Source organism: Thermobia domestica, chromosome 13 (assembly GCF_964235325.1).
Source record: "Thermobia domestica chromosome 13, izTheDome1.hap1.1, whole genome shotgun sequence".
In the NCBI taxonomy this organism is placed as follows: Eukaryota; Metazoa; Arthropoda; class Insecta; order Zygentoma; family Lepismatidae; genus Thermobia; species Thermobia domestica.
In genome coordinates, this window is record NC_137466.1 from 217,915,633 (window position 1) to 217,936,487 (window position 20,855).

Here is a 20,855-nt window from a genome sequence, read left to right on the forward strand (position 1 = left end):
AACTTTGCTTTTCAGTGTGCCCCATAAATAAAACAAATCTCACGATGTTGTCTAGGAACCTTGGAGACCAAAGGCCTCAACTGACAAGTCTATCTTCAGGGAACACGTTGCTGATGTAGGCCATACTTTGGTTGAATGTGTGGGTGGTTGCTCCATCTTGTTCGAATACTGCATACAGCTTCTCTTGTTAATTGGGCATAGAAACCAGTCAAAGATCTCTAGATATTCCACTGTTTAAGGTATCACTGAAAAATATGGGGTCAATAATGCGAATGCGGACAGCGCACACCAAACACCGATCTTCTCTGAGGGAAATGGTTTGTCATGCAGAATATGTGGGTCGTGCTGCGACCAGTATCTGCAATTCTGGAAGTTTATATAACCTGAAAAGTGAAACCAGATCTCACCTGACGTAAAGTAAAGCACGGGATCCAAGTAACGGTTAGCAATTTCTGTTAACAGTCAGTTACAATAATGAACTTTTCTTTTTCTTTCTGATCCGATCCTCATGTTTCAACTCTTGCACCGCACTCACACGAATCTCATATCTGGAATATACCAACCTGCTGCGATAATCTTGCCGACTTGCGGGGGCTCCTCGTAAGGTTCGTGAGACGTACCGGTTTTATATTGGACACCAGTATAACGTATAAACTTCTAAAATTCTTTCGAAACATGATCTAACAACAGTGATTATGAAATCGGAATGCAACAAGATTACTACACAGAAGGTGATTAGCACTTTCGTGATTTTTCATTGTTTTTCGGATTTCTTCAAGAATTTCGTTCCAATATTAATAGCTCTGTCAGTTATTTGATATGCCTTGTGTAACCTGTTCAGCGGATTTTTCAGCTGAATAAGTCAGTAATATTTGACAGATGAACGTACCTTAATAGTAAGTTAGAAAAACAACAGAAAGTAAAGTGAAAAAAAAAAAAAATTCAACTATTCTTTTCTTGCCGAAACCATTTTCGCATCTCCATTTTGATTTTTGGTACCATATTTGTTCGATTATAAGGTGATATTGGTTGTAAGCCGAGCCCGCAGAAATCAAAAACAAAAATAAATAAATAATTTTAAAAAATGAAATTATTAATGAAGCATACAGAACACAAGAAATAATTTTTTCGTCATTTAATTGTTTCGTCAATTATCATCATCAGATGATTCAAATTCGTCGTCACGTATTTCTTACTCATTAACTTCGTACAGAGCACGAATCGTCTTGTGTGCCGTCAAACGGATTTGAAACCGAATACTTCTTAAACGCACGACTGAGAATTTTACTCGAGTTTACAAGTCCAGTACAATTAGAAGAAAATTCACTAATTTAGTTACACTGAGTCTACAACGGTAGTGAAAACCCTTATTTGTGGCCGTTCTGGCGATATTTTTCGAAATTGTTTCCTATTGGGTTGATAATCGGATTAAAAAAAAAAAAAAAAAATCTTTTCACAGATTCTAAAATTAAAAACGAAAATATATGCATTTGGTTTGAGCCGTTGGCTCTTGTTGATGATGTATTAAGGCGCATGAATGTATTACAAAGGGAAGGAAAAATGAAGTAATCCTAAAGCAGAGTAGTACCCAGATGTCAGAATGATTAATGACTGTTTTTAAAGGTTACTGTTTGAGCATAAATCAAGACGAAAAGTGGATTTTCAAATCGCAGTAGTGTGTGTGTGTATATATATATGTTCTTATAAGCACATGAAAATTAAATCTGTTAACGTATTAATTATTAGAACTTATGGCAAGTGTGGTCTTTTAAAGTTGTCACATTTTGTGAAGGGAAAAAGTATTGTACATGTAAAGGCACTATTATGCTTCCAATATTTTTTTTTTTTAATGTTTATTTATTTATTTTTTTAAGGTATTTAATTAGGAACACTAGCTTGTATGTGGCCTGGACATGTATATGTAAGATTCTACTTTTTATCAAATGGAAAAAAGTTTTATACAAAAGACGAAAAAAGAATTGATCAGTGTTGGTGCATCTTTTCCATTTTTTTTCTAAGCCATTAGGAAGAAAGAGAAACCTGTTTGGTTGTTAAAAATATAAAATAGTAAGTTAGTATTAGTATTTAACGGAGACGTTCGTATTGTAATATTTTAAAGCAAGCATGAAATATTTTAAAAGTATGTACCAAAGGTAAAATGTAAACAGGAAACCATAGTGTTTAGTATAGATTTGCTATTGAAAGTGGTGTAAGATTTTTTGAAAGATTTTGACCCTCGAATACTTGCGTGCTAAGAAAGGAAGAAAGAAAACATTGTAGTGCTGCTGTTGTGTGACTTATTTGTGACCCGTTCTTCCCAGTTTCATTATCATTGTGTGCTTTTCATAACTGTGTATGTGTATATAGTCTGCTCTTAAATAGGTTCTACGTTAAATTTTAGTAATGTATAATATTTTACGATTTTTCTTTTTGTCGTGTACATATCTTTTATATTACTCCCATTCAGTGCCGTGCCGTGGAAAATCAGCGCCCGGGGCGAGAGTATACGACGGCGCCCCCGTACATATGAGTAAGGTCGACAGATCACCCGCGAAGCGCTACCATGGTTAGCACGAAGCGTAAGAAAAATTTCAAAAATAAACCCTGCTTTTCCTTGATTTTGAGCACTTTTTATTACTTTTTTCCCTTTCATTTTATATGTGCACATGCATTTTCCTGACATGAGTAACATTGAAATTTTTTTTTTTTTTTTTTTTTTTTTTTTTTTTTATGCCTCCACTTCCCCCTGCCTTGGCCGATTACTTTCGGACTTATTTTGGCAGACGCAACTGCCTCTTGCCTTTATTCTCTCTCTTATACTTGATGTTTCTTTATTATCTCCCTGTCTTTTCGGCTGTCAAACCTCAGCAGATTGAGGTGAGGCACACTTCTTTTCAGCATGGCACCTAATATTTAAAAACCATGCCCTTATATTCTCTCTCTTTTTTTGTTTGTTTATTTTATTTTGCTTTATTTAACCTTTTACATGCAGAAAATAACCTGAAAGAAGAAAGAAAATAATTGATTAATACATAATATAAATGATTGGGAAGCAGCGCATTAACCACCCTGAAAAGTAAAAATTTAAAAAGAAAAAGATAAACAAAACACAGTGTAAAAAAACATCCTCTCATTTGGTGTTAACTGTCTTGTAGTTTCTTCTTTCTTCTATGATTCTCTAAGCTTTTATCACACTGTTTCTCATATGTGTTTATTACACTAACACGCACAACACTGACACACACACAATGTTATTAGGGGTTATAGAAATAAAAACGACATAAATAAATAAATAAATAAAAAGAAACGTAAGTTTGTACTATAGTTCTGGATGTTTGCCAGAACTTTAAGATTGTTTCTATTAGAATTTGATTTGTTTTTTTATTTAATTGTATCTTTTCAAAGTGCTATTTGTTCAATTACCTTCTTCGTTGGGTTCGTTCATTCCATAGGTTTCTCACTATATGCTCTGTTATTTTTTGAAAGTTATCGAATTTTGTTTTATCCTGCCGTAAGCTAGTCCAATCTTCATCACTAAGTTCATCTCTGAGATTCCTTATTTCTTCACTAGTTACGTAATTTTCACAATTCCATATTACGTGTTCAGGTGTTTGGATTTCTCCACATGTACACATTTCGTCATTTTCAATATTTAATCTTTTCAAATGTGTTTTGAAGGGTCCATGTCCCGACAGCGCTTCCATAGTTTCCTTCTTTATTTCACCAATTTCTTTCCTTACTTTGATAGTTGGTATGTATTCTTTGAGCTTTTCTCCTTTTGTTGTTGTGTACCATTCCTCCTGCCATTTTCTTTCTATCAACATATTTAGTTCATCTTCGTTGTTCGGATTTGTACCTAGAATCTCTATTATTTTTATAGTTTCATTATTTGTCTTCCATCGTTTTACAGCTTCTCTTAGTATTTGGTAGTGGATTGGTTCTTCTAGTGCAAGCACCTGTAAAGATTCTATCGGTAGTGTTTTGATTATTCCTATTGTTCTAATTAAAACTCCTCTCTGAACTCTGTTTATTTGTTCCCTTAATTTTTTATTTGCAAATATTCTGTGAGCCCAGATGCTGGCACAGTATTTTACTGTTGGCATTATTACAGCATTGTTGTACGTTTGTAGGGTCTTTTTGGGTATCTTATAGTCTTTTCTTGCAATTGTGAGTATTTTATGTGCAACTTTCTTTCCTTTGTCAGTTACGTTTTCGACATGTTTAGCATAGTTCAGTTTATCGTCAATCCATACTCCCAAATACTTGAATTCTTTCACTCGTTCAATTTTTTGGTTGTTAATCTTTAATATTGGATCTCTTTGTATAGATTGCCCGAATATCGTATATTTAGTTTTATTTCCTGATAGTTTCAGTTTATTTATTTCGCACCATTTTTGAAGCGTGTGTAAGACTTGGTTCCCTTTCCTCTCAATTTCGTCTCTTGATCGTGCTGATACGACTATTGCAATATCGTCTGCATAGCCGACTACTCCTTCCGTGTCTTCCGTAATTTCCAGTGTTTTTAGGCATGGTTCGATAACGATGTCCCACATCGTTGGACCGCATATGGATCCCTGTGGACATCCCTTTGTTGTATATGTGGTAATGTTATTATTTGGTGCCTTATAAGTGACCTGTCTTTCGTTGCAGTATTCTAACATTAGTTGGTATAGTGATTTAGGTAATGAAAAAATATTGCTGTTGATCTAAAATATTCCAAGTAATTTTTCTTCTCTTTTTTCTTTTCATTCTTCCGAATTTTGCTTCCCCTTACTTCGGCGCCCGAGGTCGTCGCCCCGCTTTCCCCCACCGCGGCACGGCACTGCTCCCATTCTTGTTAACGAATGAAGGGGCGATAATTTTGAAAGTACAAATACAATTTTTACTTTTATCATGTGTCAGCAAGATAGCATATTATTTTTCACTGTTTTATTTTAATTCTGGTGCTATCATACGTCAACTCACTATTGCAGTTTTGTGCTTGAGTTTCTAATAAGCTCTGTGTTGTTGACATCTGAGAGAATTAAGTTCCTATTTTGGTGTCTTGTGTGTGAAAGTTACTAAATTAACAAAAGCACTATTGCCAGAGCTTTGAATATACATGGAAGGCAAAGTCGATTTCCCCAAATCAAGTATTCTTCACATATTGGAGAAAGCGACTTTGTGCTCTCCCTGTATAGCTTCAGAGTTTATTTGCATAAATATTCCTGGCTTCTCATCGGATTTTTTTTCTTTCTTCAGGGATAACCGAAATCGAAATGAAATAGCAATATCCCTTAAACTAACGTAATATACCAGCACTTTCTAAGTGATGGGAAATAAACAATAACTTGTTATATTGGACATTAACTCCCGGAAATTGAATATCTGATCTTGTGATTTTCGTGAAATGAAACTACTTTCATCTGTGACAGTGCGAGCTTACGATATTCAAAACCTTAGATGTCAGTGCTTTAATTTTTAAAATGTTTTTGTAACTCGTCCTACTACAAGTAATGCAAGGCGCTCAGAAGTTTCTGGTCAGAAATCTGAACAACAGAAGCTGAAATTAATACTGACAGATTTTTGTTCCAAGTGTCCAAAAGCCAACCGTTGTGTTCATATTTTCATTTATAAAATGTAACCTTTACGGATTTGGGGCGTCAGCAGCGAAGATATCTGCTCCAGTCGGGAACGTAACAAAGTCTCTCGTAATATGTTCTTTCGAGGGGGGTGATCAGAAAGTAAGGGTACACATCCTACAGTGAAACGGGTATATATTGTTTGATACAATCATTAACGGATAGTACATACATTAGGTTATTTTTCGACACAGTCTCCGTATCGGTTGAGGAACTTGTCGCATTGTGGGATGAGTTTAAAGATTCTCTCCTGGTAAAAATTCTGTCCTTGTGTTCATCCACGTTATCACGAAGTGTTTCACCTCCTCGTCTGAAGGGAAGGACGGCCTTCTAGGTGCTCGTTCAAGTGCGGAAACAGGTGAAAATCGCTTGGAGTGAGGTCCGGACTGTAGGGAGGGTGGTCGATGATGTCTCAGCGAAACTTCTTCAGCAGCATGGTGGTCTTTCGGTGACGTTTTCTTTACCAGCCGCAAACTTTCGTCACCATTCCGTGACACACTGATGAGACATTACAGTCTCTCCGTAAACATGTACCACCTGCTGGTGAATTTCAGCCACGATTACATGTTTCGCTCATAGAAATCGAATAACTGAGCGGACTTCCTCGCGAGACCAGTTTTCCGAACAAGTCGCCATTTGTGTTTACTTACAACTAGCGCCATAGGTGTCGGGTTGCTGAAACTTTGCACAGTTGCCAACTCCATGTATTACAATTACCACATACTTATTCCTCTATAAGAGACGTAACTCCAGAAGTCTATAAGAGGCGTGGTAACCTTAGTTTCTGATCTTCCGTCGTGTTTTCAAAAATTAGCTGATCATTTGCGTGATTTTTATTGAATGTTATCATCCCTTCCGAATATTTGTTTCCTTGCAAGTTCTACTGGACAAACACTTAGCAAAGGACAGTTCTTGAAGATATTCGAACAAGTTCATATTACTGTTGTTTTATGTTCCGTGAAAGTTAATGAGAAACAAGCAAGAAACGAAATGCATATAGGGCATTCTTCCTCATGAAATAGAATTTCTCTCAGAATGTCTTCGGCACGCAGAAAATTAAGTTCATATTCTTCTGTTTTATAGTTTGGAGATAAACTTTTTAAAATTCTCTCTCTCTCTCTGTGTGTGTGTTATTTTTCTTTTATAGTAAATAAAACTGCTTTTATGTGTTGTAATTTGTTCTTGAGTAGATTCTGTAGTAGTGTGTTCTGTTTTTAGGGGAAATCCCATTCCAACGTGTAATGTATGTTGAGTGTGTCTTTGATTATGAGTGTACAGGAAAGTATGGAAGATTGTGTAATGTAAATATAATTTAAGTTTTGTGTTCTTTTTATGTTAAATATAAATAGGCCGATTAGTTATAGTTTCTATTTTTGTCGTTCTCTAGTTTGTGTTTGTTTAAGAGTGCAATGATATTTTTAAATACAAAATATGCAACCTGAAATGAGGTGGGCCGCAGTAGATAATGAAATGGGAAGAATTTATCGATAGTTTTGGTACTGTGTTAATGCTCAATTTTCCTTTTTTTTAAAAAAAAAAAAAAGTTTTTAAAAATAAAAGCCATTTGTAGCGATATACCTCAGAGTACACGTGACAAGGACAACTAGCGAAAGAGATTAGTAGGCAGACGTGGACTGTCTCTTCGTAGTGAACCTACAAATTGTTTTTTGTGAGATATTCGTAAGTGTACATTACTGTTCGTTTTTAAAAGTCTAAGAGAGAATAAGCTAGTGTACTGTGAAATTGGCTATGTTGTGGAAATACAACTTTTTATATTACGTCTTGTGTTTGATTTTCATTTCATATTAATAAGACATGTGCCGTCGTAGGACGATCCAGTTACGATGCACATCAGTTTGTAAAGTTTCCGTAATAACTGCGCATTACATTTATCAAAATTATTGTTAAGTAATACAGTGTCCAACAGAGTGTAAGATCGTGTACAAGTGCTGTAAATGTCCACTTCTAATGTTAATACAGTAGACTTCCGTGTATCCGGCTTTGGACTATGCAGCCTAATCTTCATTTATCGTAATTAGATGAGGAAGGCAAGGTCTTGCATTGGCAACATTGCCAAGGCATTGGAAGCGGGCGTCTGCTACGATCCTTCTACGTGTTGTGTGCAAAATACAAGTTGTGACAGGAAAAGAACAGCGTTCTGCTCATTGTTCATGGTTTCGCCACTGTGTAATGGACCTCAATACAGCACGCTTGCCGCTGTTCCTGGTTATAACTATAGTACGTACAGTAAGTACTGTATTCGTAAATTGTTCTTGGGGTTTGCTTAATATTCATAAAGAAATGAGTTCATAGAACTCCAGCCTATCTGGTCTGCCTTTCCGCTACATCAGGCCGGATACTTGGGAGTCTACTGTATTTTCTTCAACCATGTTGAACAGCACCTTGAGTATTGATAAAGGCATACTTTCTTCTTTTGAGCTCGTAGTACAAATGCATTGTTGATTGACTACGCCTTTTAAATATTTATGTGAATATAATATACAGACATAGGTTATCCGTTGTTCTTGAAGGTCAGAAACTTCGAAAAAATGTGATGTTTGCCCATCAATTCTTTCAAGAACATTAGACATGTGATATATATCTTTGTTGTTATGGTCACGGCTACCAGTCTATTTCTGTTTTGCGTAAACGTTTCTTTTGAAACCCAGTATCACCTTCGACTTAAGATTGAAATGCCGTTGTCGTCTTTTATCCTCATATCCGACAAGTCATGTTTCATGAAAGCTGTTAATCATTCTGATATAGAGAAGACTAAGGACAGATATGTCCATATCCATGTATTTACATATACAGATTATCATCAAAATGATAATACCTCAACAAAATGTAACTTGAATAATGCGGCGTTGAACAAACTTTAGCCCGTAGTAATCTTTCTTGCGAAATTAAGGTATGTAACTTGTAAAACGCTTGCAGAAAAACTGCATCATTTTTCAGGCAATGCAGCACTAAGGTGTGTTAGTGATGATGGACAAACAAATCTGCGCTGGACTACTCGAAAACAGGATCACAGATGTTCAGTTATATTCAAGTCGAGGGATCAAGCGAGCCACGGTCCACAAATCATGTGTGGCCACAGTGTCATGTTAGAAGATGATATTGTAGTTAAAGAACATCAGTACCATGGGATGCACCTGAACATTTAAGATGTCGATATAATCATTGAGTATAACCGCCCTTTGAGAGTAGTCGGAAATGTCATGAAAATGAGTCCACCAGTTGTGTTCGGATGATACTCCTGTTCCAACATATATGAACCCGTCCTATTCTTCGAATCAAGGAATTTTTTTTTTTTTTTTTAACGAACCGTATTATGCAATCATCGACACTCTCGTTTTATATTGTTCGTATAATGTTTTTCGTGCGTTAGCAGTGGAAATAATAAGAGGTTTAAAAATGGCAAGCCAATCGTTGAAGTCGGTTATGCAGCTCTCATCTGAATGTAATAATAATAATAATAATAAAAAGGTTCTGCGGTCATTTAAGGCTTCTTATCTCCGCGGTTCTTTGTAAAAGGCCTCTTCAATATTCGTCGGTTCCTCTGATATCCGTCCACTATTCTTTTTCTGGTACGTATTCTCTATGACACCGTCACCTTGAATACTACGAGGGTGATTCGGAAAGTTTTGAGATACAGTCCAACGGAACATTGCAGCAATGAAATTGTGCTTCCATGAGAAGCTCCCCTCCTTTGTAAGTGAACTCACTCAGTCTCGCGATGATCATGCCAATATGACGTGGTGAACGGTGTTGCCAGGTAGCCGGAGCTGCCACCATTTGCATCGCAGGCATGGAGTTGGAAAGAAGGGATTTGTGAGCCATGGTTCTGTACGACTTTAAATGTGGTTTAAATGAATCAAAGTCGCTGAAAAGGTTGACATGAGCCTTTGGGCACAATGCACCATTGTGTACAACAGTGTTTCATTGTGTTTCAGAATTTAAACGGGGCTGGACTTCATTAGGAAATGACGGGTGCAGTGGAAGGCCATCGATAGCAGTGACAGAGGTAAACATTGATGCCATACAACAGATGATTAGAGATGATCCGTGAGTAACATACTGTAACATGAATGTGCTCTTGTGGTTAGTGCGCCAAGTGTTACAACCTTCCTATCCTTGGATGTGAGAAAGATTTCATATCGGTGGGTGCTGCACAACTTGACTGAAAATCAGAGCAGACAAGAGTGGAATGGTGCCAAGACGTGCGTCAGAAATTTCAAAGTGAGGACTCTAGGAGGTTTTCAGATATTATGACGGTGATGAAACCTGGCTTTGCCAATTTGATCTACAAAGTGCCAGAGGGGCTTTACCCGCATTTGTTGTTAGGTAGTACCCCTTGACTTTTGCTTCACTGAAGACCATTCACTCCACCTTTTTGGTATTAGGATTTCAAAGTGAACGTTTACAGTAATACTGGTAGAGGGGATATACCCCATAAATGAAGTGGGTAGGGTCCCTACAACTAAATATTCAATGCGTTACTGAAAGACTGAGCTTTATGTCCCGTTATTCAACCCAATAGTTTAACTTAATGTTAAGTTTACTCATACTGGTACTAATACATATTAATTCATATAAATTAAATAAAAAGAACTCGCGAGCAAAATTAACTACTTGGTCTTTCTAGGATTGATTGTAGTACATATTTAATTATCACTGTCATTCACATCAAGAACAGTCATACAATTTCATTTATTCACTATACAGGATTGCTTCATGGGCACTGCATCTATAGTGCCCGAAAGTATGTTTATTACGCGCACAATTGTAAACGTGGAAACCCAATGAAGTATACTTTGGACACTTTCTTTTGCAACATTTCTTTGAAGAACTTCCTAAAGAAGACACCTTCTAGTTAATCCATAGGTGTAGATGGTGCTAGTATTTGAACAGTATGTTGGAAGTATTTACTTAAGATGGAAATATTCTACGTCGCCCTTGTGCCAGGTAATGACGTATATCTATATTGTCGCGGGAAAGTCATTCTTTACTATAGCTAATTCCTTTACAATAAAATCCTAATCATTATCATGAAATTCGGAGAAGTGCAGAACAACCCTTATCGTACTAACTGACTAAACTAGAATGTGTTGTTAGTATAAATATTTCTTTGTCTAATTGTGCTAAGGGATTAAATTGTGCGTACACAATACATGTAACAGGTTAAAGTTTCTGAAAATCATACTTTTAAAGTTACAGGGGAATCACGTACAACATCTCAATTATTATTATCTACAATACCTGTAGGGGACACAATGAAAGCATACAGAGCACAACCATGCGGATATTCAAGACTAACAGTATGTGAATAATTTTGATAATATATTCCAGCACCTAAAATCAAAGTATAATAAGTTTAAAGGTATAAATCGTATTTAAAATCGAGGATGAGGGTTGGAGGATTGATACAACTTGTAATTGCAGTTTGCTGACAAAGGCCGTGTCCAAAAGTACATAGTGCACACTTCGAGGATACACACTCGAAGACTACAAATGGAGTGCACACTAAATAGTGTACACTTTGTCAAATTAGCTTTTTATCCGCACTTGATTCCAACGCCTCATAGTGGTGGAACATGGAACATTGATAACAAAAGAAGGGAGAATTTTGCGTATTTGAAAAAATAAAAATGCTTTTTTTTTTCCAGGTGAATGATTTTCCAGTAATATTAAATATAAATATGTAGTACAGATTGACAATATGGGGTAACCATAAAATGACTTGAGTTTCTTTCATGTATGCTTCAGCTTTGCCGTACCTGCAAATATTTGTCATTTCGGATCTTTCACCCGCAGATTAAGAAGAGCGGAGTGTAAATGCAATACATACATACATATATAATATATATATATATATATATATATATATATATATATATATATATATATATATATATATATATATATATATATATGTATGTATGTATGTATGTGTGTGTGTGTGATCTGCACAATAAATTCGTAACAACATAAATACTACTAAATTATTGGCGATGTTCTATTTATTAATTCCCCGGAAGAACAATAGCACTGCTGGTTAGGGCGCTGACACTGTTGCGAAGTAGCTTAGGAATTTTATTGCAGGTGAAAGTAGGCAATTTGCAAGAGCGTTAGTACACCGAAGAGGTTGAGGGGAACGCTATTTACAATTTTGGGAAAGAGTTCGTATTGGATATAAATACTTCCTGTACGATAGATTAAACATAAATGACACTATAGTTGTCGTAGTTCTACTTTATTGCCTCAGCTACAGGCATACTGATTGGACTATTTCTACAATCTTGCGCTAGTAATGAAGTTCCTTACATGTTATTCTTTCTTTGTAAATCTATAGCTTTTACCCGTAAATCTTCGAACTAGTGTCTCCATATTCTTAATCTACACCCTAAGTTAACACATGCAAGGATGGCAAGGAAAGAAGTGGTGGAGTTGAACAACATGAGGTCAAAAATTTACAGGAAATAGCTATTATGTCACTACGAAATACAAATTTATATGGATCACATATAGGGGAGAGGGGGGTACATTTGAACATGGGGTACCTTTGAACATTTAAGATAACAGGCTAGAAATAATAGCATATCTGGTGGTTTCAAAATTTTTAGTTTGGCAAAACTGCGTTGCGTGACGGTCCACTGTTATCTGCCATTTTAGTGTAACTGTTGATGAACAGCAGTACTTTGTTACATTTGTGGGGGGTAAAGTTGGAATTTTTGTGAAGTTTTGTAAGATTTTTGACAGAAGCCTGTGTTTTGATATTATCTGCCATTCATTGCAGAAGCAAGTACATTAATTTACGTATCTAATGTTGCCCTTTGTATTTCACAATAGTTTGTACTATCTGGGTATTACCAAATTCTGTTTGGTCATGCCGGTTGGGGCAGTTTTGAACAAAAATTAGGGGGCACATTTGAACATTGTTCTACCTCTACTTTTCTGAAACTTATAAGTACCAGCAACAGGTTTGTGTTCTCAGACAAGGAAGACAAATGTTCAGTGCCAACTTCTGATATTCTGTATAGACTTTCTAATCCCACAACTTCTGGAGAGACAAATCGTACTGCAAAAATTCTGACATTTTTCATGTTGATTTGCAGAATTTTAGGGTAGAATAAATTTCGTGTCCAGTACCCGGTTAGTGGTGAAAAAATGTAATTTCTTAGATCTCTTAGTTTGCTAGTAGTAATAGGTTTTCCATTAGGCTTATCAGGTAAGACGAGCAAAATTAAAAAGTGAATCATAATAATATTTTCAGACATGCTACGATGATCATATTCTTTTAAAGTTTTCTTCAGATCACACCTACACCTATGGATATGTTGTCCACATATCCTTTTGTGTGTGTGTGTGTGTGTAACGTATAACGTACAGCATATATACAGGCCTATATGTAGGTAATTACTATTCTGTGCTCGAACACAGAACGTCACAATTTAGAGGGCGGCAAAATTTTGGATTAAAAAAAAAGATTCACAATAAAGTTATATTTAACACACTACCATACTCAAGAGTCCCGCGCAAGAGCAAGAAAATGTTTAATTCGCTCTAATTACAGTAGTTATTAATTAGCTAGCTTATCTGATTACTTTTTAAAAAGTCATCCTCTCCTACTCCCACCCCAAGGTGTGAGGATGAACTTGAACATCATGAAAACTGATACCGTTAAACTCAGCGACCTCGTAAACAATGAATTCAACACTAATATCTGTCGTTTTCGATTAAACTCTCGCCCGCCTCACTCGGGAGTTGAGTATGACCTTGAAGTTGAATTGGATTAAAACTGTCACTATTCATCTCAGTGATCCCAAAAACTATGAATTCAACTCAATTCAGATGTTTCCGAAGGGGAGGCAAATTATTTAGAGCACAGAGGCGCACAATATACAAATACGAGCCTGCATATATGTTTCAGCAATTATTACTATTATTATTATTTCCTTCCCATACGCGATTGGTTAATTCTTGTGCCTTAAATCGTTAATGCTGCTTTGTTACATTAGCCTTGTTGTTCGTAAACGAATTCATCCTGAAAATAACGATTATTGTAGTAAAATAATGGTTTGTTCAAAACTGCCCCACGTATGTTCAAATCTACCCCATGCGTGTTCCAATCTACCCCCCAAGGGGGTACATTTGAACGACACCCCCTGCGCCCTTGCACAGAATGACAAGATCAAACGAAGTACTCTATTTTATGGCAAATATAATGTATATTATATTTAGCTTTTGCTACAGTTCTATAAGGAAATTTACTGAGTGTTTGGAAGCAAAAACGAATATTCGAAAACAGATGTTCAAATGTACCCCCCTCTCCCCTACTCAAGGTGGATAACCCTAATTAAAGTAATATGGTGGGGGGCCGCGGTGGCTCAGTGGTAGAGCGTTCAACTCTGGTGCTTGGGGTCCCGGGTTCGATCCCAGCCCCCGCCAAGTGAACCTTGTGGTGGACAAACCGTGTGCGTAGGTTTTCTCGGGATTCTCCCGTTTCCTCGCACTTTCTTCATTCCATCATTTCATTTATTACTCATCATCACCGTCTCCTTTAGCCTAGCCGGCATAACTGCGGGACGTAAAACAAAGATTTTTTTAAAAGTAATATGGTAAAAAAAAGCAAAAAATGGAAGTTTACTATCTTATAAGCCCACTTAAATGGAGTCCTGTACATTGTATGCACTCACTACGCTTTCAGTACCCTAAATCTCTCCCTTGTTATACACCCGCTGGCTCTCCTACATGCTTCCCACTGAGAAAATGGTTACTCAGTTACGAAACAAATCCCCTCGTCCAAGTATAACCATAAAAAACACTACTAATATAATAAAAAATTTATGAAAATTAAGAGATGGTTTTATGAAAAAAAATACAGTATGTCTTATGTAATCACTCTCATTGTTCAACTATACGGAAGTAATTATTTACTCATAATCGTTCTATAGTGGGTACAATAATGGGCTTATATGAATTAAGAGGAAGGCAAGTCTTTACTTTGGCTATTTCATTCAATTAATCGTTCAATGAACCGATTCGTAACGAAGACAGAAAACAACGTGCCCTGCGGGGCTGTAACCCGCCTTCACTCGCTGACGCTCGCTCAGCAATACTACGTGAATTAAATATTAAACTTTGGTACAGAAAGGAACCAACCTAGTTACTAACCTATATGTATGGGCTAACAGGCAATTTATCAAAACCGGTACCTAAAGATCAAATCACTGAATCGAAAAAATTAATGGCCAAAGTAAAAACTTACCAAGAGGAATTTGTGTAATCATTGATAAACATATGGAAAGAAATTTTTGATTTGTATTTCACTTTTGGGCAGCTGTCAAAAATGCAAAATGTACGATAATTGGCATATTAGTCTCTCATAAGTGCAAGGAAATATGGTAGCTTTGAATGGAATTTGTTTAGAATCAGAACTATAAAATTAAGCCTATCTACCTACGAATTAACATTTGCAGCTGCAGCTGTAACTGTAGCAACAGAGAAATGAAGAATATAGTATTCATTATTCTATACTAGATCATAATATTTTAATTCATACGGCATTAATATTTGAAGGGTAAGGGGAAAAAGAAGGAATGTCACAAAATTACATATTTGAGAAAACGGCATTTTAATATTGAAAATCACGTACAAAGAATAGGGTTATTAAATCTTTCGTCCCTTTTTACATGGATATTTCTACATCTACGCGTGCATGGCATATACAATCAAATAGTATCAAGTGTCACGAACAGATAGGACAAAGCACCCTGTAAAGCACATGCATGGACATTCCTTGTTTTTTCCCCTTACCCTTCATTTGTCATTTACGTGCAAATAACCTTATTATCGATAATCTAATTATCTCAAGCTACATAAATCATGTAATTATAAACACAAATGTCTTTATGGCATTATTAAAGAAACTATTTGGTTGCTTTCCCTTTGCATGCTGAGAACAACGTCAATAGATTTGTGTAACACTTTTATATTTCACTTGTAATATCACTAAATTGTATATTTATCAAGTAAATTAGATCAGCTCACAAATAAATTCACCTCAACAAAAATATTAAAAATATGGATTTTAAAATTTTATTCGGTTATTTTATCAGAAATTGCCATCTTAAGCACACAAGTATACTAACATAGTGTACATCCTCGCACACTACGCACTATGCACTCGCAGACTTGTGAACTTGGACCTTTTGACGCGCAATAGGTGACGTCAGTTCCGAAATAAGCGTACTTCAAATGTGCACTTGTATCTTTTGGACACGGCCAAAGTTTTGAAATTCATAGCGATTAAAATGTATTTCCTATTGAAGGCTGTGTTGGAGGTGAAACCAATAACCAAATCTTTAAGAACATTCTCAAAAACAGATTATCAGGGTTGTAAGAATTTACTTGTGCGGGTATGGTATAAAATTTTGTCTCTACTCTTGTCAAAGGTAACGTGGCCATTTCCGAAACCATTTGCGTATGTAATTGCATAGCTACACCTACAGATACATCTATACGGCGTACATGAAGAATTACTTCCTCAATTGCAAATTCATAGGCTGTATTTTTAGCAAACATTAAGCAAATAGTATCTTTAATGTGGTGTAATTTTACGTGCAAATCTACTTTATTGGGAAGCATACAATTTACACTTACAATATCAGTATGAAGGCGTCTGTGCACTCCATTGATTTTATATTCGATTGAATATGGTGCACAGCATTTTCAGTAACTAAAATAATTTTACATAATTTTGACATATTTAACGATTAAAAATACTACTTGCAACTGCTCCAAGAAATGATCCTAAGGTTGATGGTAGAAGCGCACCATCTTTTTGTAATAAGAACTCAGTGCTGTAGGTTGTTAAGACAGAGCAATAAGATCTTTTTATGTCTACGTGAACCTTGCTTCTGACGTGAATTTAAAAGAATGTTTCATTTTATTGTATTTTTAGCCACTTGAGGTATAGTTTTTATTAAATCCTTGAAGGCATTTTGTAAAATTTTCATTTTGCACATTTGCATTTGCACAGAGCGTGTTGTAGTGTTGTTTTACCTTCAACATGTTGACGCAGACTAAAGTTCTGTATGCTTGTCTTTTAAGTTAGCGTACACATACATCGTTTCATCGGGGAAAATATTCGGACGTATCCATAATGCATCATTTGTTTTTTAGGTTGTCATACAATCAATAACTGTCAGGCTCACGTGTTATTTCTTCGAACACATCCACGACATGTTTACTATGTCCAGGTACAATGTGTCTAAATGTTCTATTTGCAATTTATCATAATTTTAAATACTATAATAAAATGTGCATTTAGACTAATATCACGTGCAATTTTTCTTTCGGAAATAAATTTTGAATAATAAACATTACAATTTTTTTATGATGTGCATATTTTGTTAATAAATGAGCAATGTCACTGTTTCTAACATTAAATCATCAAGTATTAATAAATTTTCTTTAATTTAAAAATTATTCATATAAGATATTTCTGCACTTCTATCTAATTTTGGAATTACTTCACCATAACACCATACATTATCATAAAATGTTATATTAAGCTTTTGATCACGTTCATTAAGTAAACCAAAAGCGAGTATTAGAATTTGAGGATAGGCAGATACCAGGTAATTACGTTGCTCAACAACGAATTCTATTTTTGTAATAAGAATTACAAGTATTAATTGTTATTGTAATTGTTGTTACAACTAGAGTTCGTTGTTAAGCAACGTAATTACCTATAACCTGGCTTTTCTCAAATTCTAATACTCGCAGTTTTAAGAGTGACATATTTAGGGTAACATCCTTCTATTTGTGGCGGTTCTCAACCGAATTTGAACAGTGGATCACATTAACATTAACACCTGTTGAACTTACTACCATGTGAGTGGAAACCTTCTGGATACCCTCTTCCAAATGGGCGAGCAATGCCCTTGAGTCCGGAACGTGGAGATTGGCAGGATGCACAGTATCTATCCTCGCTTTATGGACGACCAGACACCCGTTTCTGAATGAGGCTTTTGAATTGCTTTTATACCATGGGATTCAGTACTCCAAGGAGGAAGTAAATTTCCCTTATGCGTGTAGAGTCCTACTCGCTAGGAGGCTCACTTAACCAGTAGCCCTAATTGGTAGACATAATGGTTCTGGTGGTTCGAACTCTATAGTTGTAGAGCCTGATGTGCTTAACTCACCTGTGCCTAGCCCACCACCTCATCCAGATATTTCTATTTTTTCGGACATAGGATCTGATGAGGATTTTCCTCATATTTGCCCCGAGCTGAAGTTAGGAAAATTCTTCCATTGGAAAACTCGAATCGGTTTGTGGAAGAGTACTCTATTGTACCACAAGTATATGGTTGACATGATAGATGTAAAGTACACTATGTAATCGCTTATCCAACTGGTGTGGTACTAGATTGGTATTCGTTAGAGATAGAACTTTTAGTATCCATCAGTTAAAACAAGTTTCAAAGACGTCTCAGGGAAGCATACCCGTCTTGGGAGTACAAAGTGTTTACAAAAGCTGTTGTTAGGCCAGAATTTTCTAGTGTATTGACAAAAGCAAATGCGTCTACTAAGTTATGACGAATTGGGGTGATCTGCAGTTTCTGTTATTTTGATATCTATAGTTTTATCTTTGTCTGAGAAAAACACTGGTTTCCAAGAAACTGGTGGCCTCTTTTAATATAAAATTGTATTCTCCGTTAACGACTGTGTTTGACTGTCGAGACATATCGTGTTCGACTGCGATTGCTCTTTTGGTAATTTGTGGGGGCTCAGATGAGAGGTTGAAAAATAGGGCGAAATGTACCCATTACTGAGTCATTACTGACTGAGTCATTACTCAGTCAAACACGAGAATTGTACAAGTATTTATGGGCTGAATGAGAAATTAGATGTAAATAATAGGTTGAATACATTTAACTACTTAACGACTTCTAATGATGATCTCTCGTCGTTTTGACGCATTTTTCAGTTATATAGTCTGGCAGAAAAGAGCATGGAAACACCCCTTGAGTCTTTGAGGGAGAACTGTCGAGACATGTGTTCGACTGAGCACGATTGTTATATTGGTAATTTTTGGGCTCAATCGCACACGATAATTCTACTTGCATATTTTCGGGATTGAACTATTAGTTGTCAAGAATAGGTTTTATACTTTAACTACGTAACGACTTCTGATAAATTTCATCGTAGAAATTGCAACTGGTGAGATTGCAATAGTAGTCTGATAGAGCTTTCTAAAAGTACTGGAGAGGTCTGAGGAATGACTTCGAAAGGAAAATCCCAACCTACACCTCCTCGCGGGAGAAAGTGGGCAACGTCTTAGGCGGCTAACGTAGGTGGGGACCGATGATTCTCGGAATAAGGAGTCAACTTCTAGAAGGTGTCAATGGTCTTCTCGGAGGACAGATGGGCGGGTGGAGGTCAGGACACCTAATTCTTTCACTAACATATGATTAATTCACTAACAATCACCCGCCTCCACCCACTCAAGGCACTCAATTGACCGAATTTTGCGCCCCCTGGAGTGTGGCGCCCACCTTAGCTCTGTTCCTGGGATCACGTGGTGTTAGGCCACGCCTGTTTGGTCACGTGGTCTTTCGTCCAGCTTCTCTGGTTCATGTGATTTTAAGCTCCACCACTAAGTTACGCTCTGCCTTTTGGGTACTCTGTTACCGTTTTTTGATGACCAAGTGGGCTTATTTCATTTCCTTTTATGGTACTCTCTTTCTAACATTATATTATTATATGATGGCGTATAGAGTATATGTATAGCCCACCTTAATTTTTCTTGTTCCTTTTTACGATAGAAAATTTTGACAGTTTTGACCTCTTTGTTAGTATTTTATTTGTTATGGGTGGGCACGTGGTATTACGTCATGAGGTTAACGTTTTTAAAAATTTCGGAAACGGAAGTTTTCTTTGAAAACAGAAATTTGATTTTTACATAAACTTTTGTAAAAAAAATTCTGAAACAATTTTTCTTTGAAAAGAGAATTTTGTTTCTTATACAAAACGTTTTTAAAAAATTCTGAAAAAAATTACATCTTGATCTAATTCATAGCTAATGGGCTTCATAACTTCACATCTTACAAAGCAATGCTTCATAGCTTTCTCATGAACGAACCGTTCATTGTATATTTTCATCATGTGAGTGTGCCCTGTGAATACGGACCACGAGTTCGACGAGATCTTTTATCGACTACTAAGTTACTCAAGTGCAAGAAAGGCATTTTACGTGAAAAAAACACAGACAAGAAGTGTTTGGCTTATGCTATCGTGACTTTATTGGTCTCAAGAGATATAAGGATACAAGTAAGAAAATGTAGACAATGTCAGGATCAGAGCAAGTGTGTTGTTACACCTGACATACATGAACTTTTTTTTCTAAGTTCTCAGTGAATTTAGACCATGGTGGATCCGTGGAAGAGTCGCGACAATTGTAACGCTACTTGAGCGATTACCAAATTACAGTATACGCCAGCGTTTCCAGAGAAGACATTTTGTATGAAGGGCCAGGTGGCGAAGATAAAATTCCAATCAATTTAATGTGAATCAATTCTCATTCTATTCATGATATTATTAACACCCGTTTTCTCTACTAATTACTACTGTGTAGCATGCCATAAAAATATAATAACAGGAATAGACACATCAAGAACTATTCGGCCATGTGTGAGAAATGTTTCCAGAAACCGCCACATAATAAGACAAATATGGAGAAACAGTGTCCAGGATGTAATCGTGAATTTTATAGTGAAAATGTTATACAAATCACCTTACTGTACCACATCGTAAGGGCTAACCAATACGCAAGATGTTAAAACAGTGTTCCAAATGTCTAAGCATTTATTCGTTTGTACGAACAGGCGAAAGACATAGTTGTAAAGAATATTTTTGTAATGTGTGTCGTAAACACCTTTCGTCGTTCCACTAATGCTACATGATGCATCATACGATTCAATTTAAACCTGGAGGTCCATCACTGTTACACGCAAAGAAGGATATGATTGTTTTTATGATATCGAGGCCACACACGATACTTTATATCATGATGACACTGTCATTCATAAGCCCAATCTACTGGTGGCCCAACAAGTATGTTACAACTGTATTGAAGATTAAGATATGCATCATCCATATGAAGTTTCAGGATCACGGCAACATTTTTGATGATCCGATCAATATGTTTCTTGCGTATATACGTCA